The 8611-nt window shown below is 31.5% G+C and overlaps 1 long non-coding RNA gene across 1 annotated transcript; it reads right to left on the bottom strand.

Annotated features, from left to right (window-relative positions):
* Positions 1-2134: 2134 nt before the first annotated feature.
* LOC126882039 (uncharacterized) lies at positions 2135-6848 on the bottom strand. Its single transcript, XR_007697090.1, has 2 exons — positions 6471-6848; positions 2135-6159 (listed from the first exon to the last, which is right to left on the bottom strand). It is a non-coding gene; the product is annotated as an uncharacterized LOC126882039 (long non-coding RNA).
* Positions 6849-8611: the final 1763 nt, after the last annotated feature.

Genomic DNA, 8611 nt, shown 5'->3' with positions numbered 1-8611 from the left:
CTATTAGGTAAGTATTAATTGGTCGTCGGCAAAAAAGTATCTTTTAAAATTTTTTGTCAGCATTGCTAAATGATTTTCATTGGTTACAAAAACAACTTGCACGTGTTGTTCTTCAACCTGGTAAGTTTTAAAACATTCATCCACATTTTCAAATATTTCTAGGTTTTTTGCTTTAAATTTTTGCTCCACAATTTCAATTTTCTACAGAAAGCGTTAATTTCATCATTCGTATCAAATATATGTGTATTGGCCCCTTGAAGTTTTAAGTTCAAAATATTTAGTTTCTCGAATATATTAACCAAGTAACTCAATTTCATCAAAAATAAACCATCGTGAAACATCTTGGATTGTGGCCTCTTTTCTTCTTCTAGAAAAATGGCGATTCCATGTCTTAATTCAAAACACATTGTAAAAATTTCCCACGTAATAACCAGCTTGCCTCACAATAAAATAATAATGCTGAATGTACCGCATCCATGTCTTTGCAAAGTACCTACAGAAAAGATTTTAGTTTTCAAAGGTCTCATTTTTATGTAGATAATTAACAATTGTTACAACCGTAGTTAGCACAATATTCAAGCCAGAGCTTCTCTGTTGATACAGTGTCTCTATTTTTGCTTCTTTTATATAATCAGTTAACATAGCAAATAATGCAAGCGACTTTGCTATCAATTATATTGGTTTGCAGAAAAGTAGTTCTGCTACTGATCTGCCATCACAAAATCGAACGTAGGCAATAAAATGAGCATATTTATTGCTACTGTTGCCTCATCAAGCTGAATCGAAAACGGCTTTTCACGCAACTTCCTGATTAGCTGATCCTGTACATATTCAGCTATATCACCAATTCGGCGGGCAACAGTATCATTTGATAGAGGTATAAACTCCAATTTTTTAGCAAAATTATCTCCAAACACAGTTTCTACAATTTTGATTGCAGTTGGTAATATAAGATCTTCACCAATAGTGTTAGGCTTTTTAGATCTGGCTATTTAATATCAGCCTTTATAAGAGGCAAGTAAAGCTATTTCATTCGCAGTCAAAGTTTTTATTAAAACTAATTTTTGCTTTTCACGCCGTTTTAATTTTAACTCGAAGAATTCTCGGGGTTTGTTAATGTACTCACTACGAAGCGTTTCCCAATGTCTTTTTAGTTTATTAGGTTTCATGCTGCTCAAGGTATATTATTATTGCATAGATATATTGTTATTGAACGAGGGGGGCGCGGTGAAAATAATTATGGAAAATTGGGGCGCAAATGGTAAAACGTTGAGAAACGCTGGCCTGGACAATTATCCAGCAACCAGGACCATATGATTGGCCAATAAAATTAAAAGTGCGAATAAAGTTGCAGAGCGTAGAAACCAGGTGTCGCTTTTCCGATCTTGCACGCACGGTCTCAATAGTGTTAACAATTAAAATGAACATTGTGGGCTAGTTTCTGATGATTTAATTTTAACAGTCCTTTTTATTTTGCTGTGATACATTGCGATGTATCTACTTGGACCTGAAATTTATTTGTTTTTTTGTTGCAGATCAAAATGGTACTTATCATTTTCATGCCGAATCATTTTTTGGTAAGTAGCAATCAAATGTAAATATTTTACTTTTTTATTGATTGCAATAGCGCAAGCTCCATAGTATAAAATATAGGATATATTTCAGTAATAGATAAGATGAAAAACTAAAGAATGCTTGGCTATGGTTTACTAAAATATTTTGCTTAAAGAAGCTGAAGAACCTGTTGAAAATCCATGTTATTCCAGTTTAGTCAAAAAAAATACACCTTTAATAACATGTGATACAGACATCCCCCCATTAAAAAGCTTTTCCCCTAAACGTTCGAATTGTCTAAATTAAAATTCAGAATATGCAGTGTTCAAGTCCTTGAGATTTGCCTCTTTTACCTGAAAAATTGCTTTTTCCACTTCATCTCATGTGGTCATTGTATAATATTGTAACGAGTAAACGATGGACTACCCAGCTAATTGAAATAACATTCGAAAATATTACCTCAACTAACCAAGATAGCCATCGTTACACCCTTAGCTTAGCTCAGTCACTCAGGTGTGTGTTCGTCTTGTCCTAACCTCAGATATGAACTATGAAAATTGGAATGGAAGCAAACAAAACATAGTTTTTAACTAATCATGTTTATTGTTCATAAAGATATAATAAATAAAATGACTTAGTAAATTGCATTAACAAATGTATTCAAATTCTTGCCAAAAACTAACAATTCTGGATTATACTTATGGCTTTTGGTAGCTGATGGTATCTTCTTGATGTCGTATGGTACTGCTGTTGTAGACTTCTCGTAGGCCTGGGCGGATCTTCGGCCCAAGGCCCCTGCAGCTAGAGGTGGTGGTTGTGCAGTCTGGATGTCATTGTCTTCGCCTTCAAGTGTGCATCACCGGTGATGTGAGGCTTAGGTTCCCGAAGAGGGAAAGGTTGATCTCTTTCCAAAAAACTATAAAATAGAGACACATATCAATCATCAAGAAGAAAAACCAACGTGTGCCATCTGCCGTTCTAATCGTCAGAAAGAGTAGCAGATGACAAGAATAAATCAAATGAAATTTAGATGAGAATAGTTAAAATTCTGATTACTAAACGTGCATACATGTAAATTAAAAGATAAATTATATTTGAAACTAAAATATCAGAACACATGGTCTGACATTGGAAGTTAGGTTAGATAAAAAAACAATATAAAAACTGTTAGATGGAGAAATATAATTACTGTAAGAAATTATTAAAAAAAAACTATTTGTAGCTCACCCCAAGAGGAAGATGATTTGTTGAAATAAAATGATTTATTTTTCGAATTACATGCCTTTTTAAGGATTAATTTTTCCCTTCCAGTGTATGTCAGGGAGTAGGGGGTCAAGTCGATGAAGTGACACTGTTATTGAAAACGACGTTTAAAATGACAACCAAGTACTATGAAGTAGCGGCATGTTCCGTATTGAAAATACAGATATTTGGGGAGTATGAATATACGAGGTATGTTCAGTATGATGATTTAAATGAAAGAGATATATTAAATAGAAGATAATAAAAGAGGGTAATAAAAGAGAGCGCCAACCGATTTTTAAAGGGGAAAATGGGTAAACCAATTAGAAGAAGATAATTATTAATGAAATATTAAAGGAAATATGGTAAAATAATTATTTAAAAATAAAATATCAAAGATGTGACGTTTGTAACGTTACACACTCCTCTCACCCATCAGAAAAATTTTGAACACACGTGAGAAATTTTTCTCACAGAAAACAGGAATGTTACACACTCCCTCCACGCATCCGAAAAATTTCGAACACAGGTGAGAAATTTTTCTCAAGGAAAACAAGAAATCATAGTTCTAACCAGAAATAAATATATGCAGTAGTAATCGTTCAGAACAAATCAAAAATAAATACTCATAATAAAGTAAATATTAAGTCAATGTATATAGTTAATTTAAATTATTAATCATAAAAATTTTAAAGTACCAAAATAATTTTCAGATGTTACTCTGGGGAAAATAAAAATATTACCCAATGAATTGTAGCATTCATCACACTATAAAATATTTATTATAAATAAATGACATCAGAGAATATCTATCTCTGGATAAAAAAAATAGATGTACTTTAAAAAGTATGAAATCAATTCAAATATATAAAGACTTATAGTATAAAGTGTAAGTATTAATCAAATTCAACTAAAAATCCAAGTAAGTAATAATTAATTAAAGGTAAGTAAGTTAATCAAAGCCAAATAATGTTGTTATTTATTAAAATGAATTGCAAATATTCAGGTATTTATATAATATAAAAGACATATAATCAAAAAGTAAATATAATGGATATCACATCCTAAATACAATAAATAAATAGCTATTGGAGCTACTAACAACAACTGAATCTCGAACAAAATAACAAGTACTCGGATAACAAGTACCTAAAGTAAGGTAATAATATAATAATCAATATGATAAGGTGAGTAAAAGCATATAAGTAGATAAAGGTAATATAAGTATAATATAATGAAAAGAAATGCAAGTGCAACTATAGATAAACTATTAAAAAAAATAAGTACTAACTATATGGAAAGCCAAATAAGACAAAGTTCTACACCAAAGGGTTTAAAAAAACTGCATAAAACCAGTCCTAAAAGACTTAACCAATAAGTTAATAAAGAGAGAGATAATGATACATAATGCAAATGCTACTTCCATCAAATGCATACCAGGGATCTACACTAAAGAACAAAATATATGTATAAAAATGCATAAATATGATTTGCAAAGATGGAAAATAACAAATGCTAGTAGCTAAACTACAATCATACTTCAAAGCGCCACAATTCTACACCAGATTTCTAAAAGTAGATATGCATAGAACTGTTTGAACTCCAAAAGAAAAAATTTATAAAAGACATCATCCTAAAAATAATATACAGCATTAAACTGTATATCAACAGTCATTAAGACCAAAAAAACGGAACTCAGACTCAATAGATCTGGCCAAACCCTATGGATAACTTAGGTATATGTACCCTAGGAAAAAAAACACTAGGTGTCTATGCAGCTATATATAAGCCATACACAACTTATAAGTGCCGGATGAGGCTTTCGTGCTAATCTGTATCAAAAATCAGTACAACACCCAAAATAAAATAATAAAACAATAATATATAGATAAATAGGGCATTGTTAAATAAAAAAGATGTTAAATATAATGTTTATCATAATTAATATAAGTGCAATAATGCAAAAAATTGAAAAATGTAAAATATGATGCTTTACGAACAAAAAATTTTTTGAGATTCAACACAAGAAGAAGAAGAATGATTTAAATTAATATTCTGAATACGTAAAGAAGAAGAATAAGAATAAAATACCTCAATGAAAGAAAAGAACTTGAAAATTGTCCTAGTCTTTACTATACAAGTAAAGTAGTATATACCATCCCAACAGAAAGTTCGACGGAAACAACAAAATTTTTGGTAGTTGTACAAAATTGGTAATAAATATATGAAAACAACTAGGAAATATAAGAATAAGTAAAAAGTAATTGAAAATAAGTAATAAAACAAGATTTAAATGCACTTTAGAGTACACAGAAGTACCTATGAAAAGAACGTAGAAGAAATAGTACGTATAAAAAGTACAGAAAATATGACAATAAATGGAAAAATTCTCTTGGGTTTTGGAAAGTTACGACAAAATAAGAGTAATTAAAGAAGAACTACCAAAAAAAACTGGTTAAATTGAAAAAAACAGGAAAAATGCCATGTGGACATTACTATCAAGGTCCTAACATAAAAATTAACCAAAAAAAAGTAGGTAAACAGTTCCAAATGTTAAATATACCAATATTTGCAACTGTAAATGTATTTTAAATCAATTATGCTGAAATATATAATTAAATTATTGAAACTGGTAATACTTTTTGACCAATAACATGTGAAAATATATAAAAATTAGTCAAAAAGGTAGTCAAAAAGTACCAAAATAGATAATATATATAGATTTACTGCAAAAATTGAATATAAAAATGAAATATAAGAAAATAGTATTTATTAATGCTTGTTGTCTGCTACCAAACCACACACTCACAGCTCGATTCTTCAGATAAGACAAGTGCGTTGGGCGCCAGTGTAACGAGTAAACGATGGACTACCCAGCTAATTGAAATAACATTCGAAAATATTACCTCAACTAACCAAGATAGCCATCGTTACACCCTTAGCTTAGCTCAGTCACTCAGGTGTGTGTTCGTCTTGTCCTAACCTCAGATATGAACTATGAAAATTGGAATGGAAGCAAACAAAACATAGTTTTTAACTAATCATGTTTATTGTTCATAAAGATATAATAAATAAAATGACTTAGTAAATTGCATTAACAAATGTATTCAAATTCTTGCCAAAAACTAACAATTCTGGATTATACTTATGGCTTTTGGTAGCTGATGGTATCTTCTTGATGTCGTATGGTACTGCTGTTGTAGACTTCTCGTAGGCCTGGGCGGATCTTCGGCCCAAGGCCCCTGCAGCTAGAGGTGGTGGTTGTGCAGTCTGGATGTCATTGTCTTCGCCTTCAAGTGTGCATCACCGGTGATGTGAGGCTTAGGTTCCCGAAGAGGGAAAGGTTGATCTCTTTCCAAAAAACTATAAAATAGAGACACATATCAATCATCAAGAAGAAAAACCAACGTGTGCCATCTGCCGTTCTAATCGTCAGAAAGAGTAGCAGATGACAAGAATAAATCAAATGAAATTTAGATGAGAATAGTTAAAATTCTGATTACTAAACGTGCATACATGTAAATTAAAAGATAAATTATATTTGAAACTAAAATATCAGAACACATGGTCTGACATTGGAAGTTAGGTTAGATAAAAAAACAATATAAAAACTGTTAGATGGAGAAATATAATTACTGTAAGAAATTATTAAAAAAAAACTATTTGTAGCTCACCCCAAGAGGAAGATGATTTGTTGAAATAAAATGATTTATTTTTCGAATTACATGCCTTTTTAAGGATTAATTTTTCCCTTCCAGTGTATGTCAGGGAGTAGGGGGCAATGAACTGTCAACACTGATGGAATGGCCCCGTCCCATTCCAACAGTGAAGCGAGATAGGCGCCAACATACAAGAGAGAGGTTCTAGCACTTCTAGAGAGACATGAGAGAGACAGAGAATTTTCAGGTAAAATTTGCTACAACTACAACGTACCTGACTAGCACTGTCCGATTATCTTCCCTCCTTTACCTGATTATCTTCTATCTCATCCTGGCGCCATTAACTTCGTTTTATGGCGATTCCATCAGTGTTGACAGTTCGTTGGTAGGGGGTCAAGTCGATGAAGTGACACTGTCATTGAAAACGACGTTTAAAATGACAACCAAGTACTATGAAGTAGCGGCATGTTCCGTATTGAAAATACAGATATTTGGAGAGTATGAATATACGAGGTATGTTCAGTATGATGATTTAAATGAAAGAGATATATTAAATAGAATATAATAAAAGAGGGTAATAAAAGAGAGCGCCAACCGATTTTTAAAGGGGAAAATGGGTAAACCAATTAGAAGAAGATAATTATTAATGAAATATTAAAGGAAATATGGTAAAATAATTATTTAAAAATAAAATATCAAAGATGTGACGTTTGTAACGTTACAATATGTAGGATGGAGGTTGTTCGGAGATAGTATCATCAAAGTTCTTGTAGGAATTTGGTATATATGCTAATATCTTGATTTTTATCTGTGATGATGTTCCCCTGTTGGTCTCGCAGTTTGCTAGGTGTGTTGGATTTTTGAAGACCAGCAGCTTGTTTCACCCTTTTATGCATATTGAACATAGGTAGTATGTTTTTGTTCTAACAACTCTAGCCAATTTTCTTTGGCCTTTCGTATTTCGGTTCTTATTTGTCTCTGAGTATTGTAATACATTATTTTGTTGTTCTTTGATTTTCTTCTTTCTTCCATAAGTTAAAGTATATTGTCAGTCACCCAACTTTTCCCCTTCTCTTTCTTTTCTATTAGATGTTCTTATCTGATCTTGTTAAATGTTTCACATATATTTTGGAGTGATTCTTCGGCATTATATGTTTTCTAAATGTTACTTAGCTTCTATGAAAGAATATGTGCAACTCTCTCTTTTGTTTTCTTATCTATTGGACTTCTCATATCGCACTTTTGCTATTATTCTTTTTTGCAAACTTTTTGAAACTAAAGGGCCTAGCCGGGTAAGATGATGAAAAGTGCCCCCAACTCGATTCGAATTCCATATAGGTCACCGTTTAGCATATATAGTGAAATTAACTTTCTGAAATTTTTAGCCCCCTAGGTGGTCATGTGACCCACCTAGAGCCTAATTAGGGTTTTTATGTTTTTATTTTTTATCTCAGCCGCATCGAGAACTAGCGAAAAACTTTAAATAAAAAAGTTATAAGTTTAAAAAGTTCTGTCCGAAAAAAATTGTTTTTTTAATTTTTGGCGGGAAATTTAAATTTTAGAACGATTTTAAGAGTATAAAAAAATATAATTTATACATATTTTTCAAAAAGGTAACACCGTCACTAGAATAGGTAAAAAACTAAAAATTAATTGGGGTTTGCTTAATAAAAATTTTTTGTAACGCCATCCATTTTCAAGATACAGGGCGTTGAAGAAAACAAAATTTTACACATTTTTTACGATTTTGCCGAAACTACTGGCAACATTGTAAAAAAATTTGACAGGTTTTAAGAGGTAGTTATTGTGCATGTTTTGACATACAATTAAGGATTTGATATTCATCATTGGCGCGCATATGGTCTGAATATTTCAAAGAAAAAAAGATAGTACGCCACTGATATATTTCAAATTAACAATCATTTTTAAATTCCTTTCAATTTTCGATAAAAAAACTATCTTCGCATTTTTTCATACCATGCGCCGTTTTGCTGCAAAAAATAAAATATCTTAACGCTTCCAAAGTATTCGAATTAGTTTTTATAATGGATGTACAGTTACGGCCAGTGAATAGTTTACAGGCTGGCTTATCTAGGAGCCGATTTTTTTTAATTTTTACCTCGTTTAAACGCACTTAAACGCACCTCTTGCGTCAA

The sequence above is a fragment of the Diabrotica virgifera genome, chromosome 3, assembly GCF_917563875.1.
Source record: "Diabrotica virgifera virgifera chromosome 3, PGI_DIABVI_V3a".
In the NCBI taxonomy this organism is placed as follows: domain Eukaryota; kingdom Metazoa; phylum Arthropoda; class Insecta; order Coleoptera; family Chrysomelidae; genus Diabrotica; species Diabrotica virgifera.
The sequence above is the reverse complement of the archived record's forward strand: the minus strand, read 5'-3'. Positions and strand labels throughout refer to the sequence as shown.